Source organism: Adiantum capillus-veneris, chromosome 8, assembly GCF_014529385.1.
Source record: "Adiantum capillus-veneris isolate H3 chromosome 8, ASM1452938v2, whole genome shotgun sequence".
NCBI classification, from domain to species: Eukaryota; Viridiplantae; Streptophyta; class Polypodiopsida; order Polypodiales; family Pteridaceae; genus Adiantum; species Adiantum capillus-veneris.
In genome coordinates this window covers 4,677,923-4,679,923 of record NC_140938.1, presented here as the reverse complement: position 1 = coordinate 4,679,923, position 2,001 = coordinate 4,677,923, and positions in this window count along the sequence as shown.

Sequence of the window (2,001 nt, the reverse complement as noted above, 5' to 3'; positions counted from 1 at the left end):
GAAACATTTTCTTTTGAGGTAGATGCATTGTGGTGATAAACCTTTTAAGAAAGAGCTCCTATCCACTCTTGGGTAATTTGATTGCATCTATTGTGTTGCGTATGGCTTCAACGAAGGTTGTTTGTGCCCTAGGCATTTCAAGGTCTCCAAAAGAAGGATGATTGACAAACTTGCACAAAATATCTGAGCGTGATGCAACATTGAGGGCCTTTGTACGCCGATTGAAGAGCATAACAAGGTCATTGCAAAGTCTTTGACGCTTTGCATCATCAGCACCATTTTGATCCTTATCTTCCTCACGTGCTACCTGCTCCAGCTTGTTCTTAGCACACTGCTCCCTCTTTCTCCTAGCATGATATTCCTTGACAGCATCAACAACATACCTAGCACACAGTTCACAGTGAGGCTGAGAGCAGTCACATATAGTGTGAGATTCTTGCTCCATGCTAGAGAGGGAGAGATTGAGCGAGGTGATAGGCCTACAGAGAGCAAGAGCAGTATATGACAGCAATAGATGTGTGATAGGCCTACAAAGTGAAACAGAAATCTGTGCTCCTACACAGAGAGTTAGAGAGAGACAGGAAAACGAGAGAGCGGGAATACAAAGAGCTGGATGACGTGCATAGTTAAGGGCTACAGAGCCGTCTTCTATATTTGAAAAAGAGATGTGGAAATAGTAATGGTGTAAAGAGCTGGCTGACGTGCATAGTTAAGAGGTAGAGAGCCGTCTTCTGTATTTAACAAAAGGCTGTGGAAATTTTATATTTAATTAAAAAGCTATTCAAAAGAATATATCGAATTGAACTAATATAGATGGTTTTATGTACCGGTTATAAAACCTCTGTCCGAGACAAGGTTTTTGGTTCACCTATTCATGCATCCACCCCTTATGCTACTAAGAATATAATGTCAAATGGCACTTGGATAATGATGGGAAAGACGACAATTAAAGAAGTGGAGGAAAGAGTATACACCAGTGCCAAAACACCAATCCCAAGTTTTGGCATAGAGGAGGAAATACTCAAGCTGAGTCATGGGGAGTTCAAAGACAACTTCAACATAGTTGACTCACATCACATCAAAGAAAGTATAGTCCTAACAAAGAGTTGGAAGAATATCTTCTTCGGGCAACAACAAAAAGCATCAACAACAACAACAAAGACGGTCCAAGAGACATCAACAAAAAAGACACAACCATCTGCAGGTAGAAAAAGCTAAGGCCAAACTAAACATTGAAGAATATCATCCTCGCAAGTCAGTTTTACCTTCGACAAGCCCACATCACAGCTCAAGCAAAGCCTCTATGTCAAGAACGAAAGATTTCAACAATGCAATGGATCCCTAAACAAAAGGTTTTTCAACCTAAATCTCCATCGCAACAAAGTCTCCAAAAGAAGCAAAGAAATGTCAAGCAGGTGTTGGTATCCAAGGAACACATTAAAGTCAAAGATCCAATTTGGATACACTCTCAAGAACAATCTCAACAACAAAAGGCGACAGGGTAGGTGGCCTCAAATGATGTTTGGGCCAAAAAGCCCAAGGTAACGGCATGGAACTTCTCACCCTTACAAAGAAACCCCACAAAGAACAAGCCGAGTATTCAACACAAGACAACCATCTCAACTAGGAGAAAGAAGAAGCAAAAGAAAAGCACTTCAAAGAAGCAAACAATACAACAAATATGGGTACCAAAGTCAAAGATTTATCAAGCTACCAAACAAGGCCAAATGAAGACAAAGAATAGAATGGTTCCCGTCAAGCGACTTGAAGCACAAGGATTCTATGAAGGTAACACCCAAATATGGTTACCCAAAGTAGTTGCTCAACCTAGAGCCACAAAGACCAACCAAGTAGCAAAGGACCCCACACAAAGACAATTAACAACAACAAAGAGCCAATGGAGACTAAGCACAACCAAGGGAGAAACAACCTCAAAATAGATCCCTCGTCTTCTACTACAAAAGCAAGGCTTTTACAATGGTAATATCCAAGTATGGATAC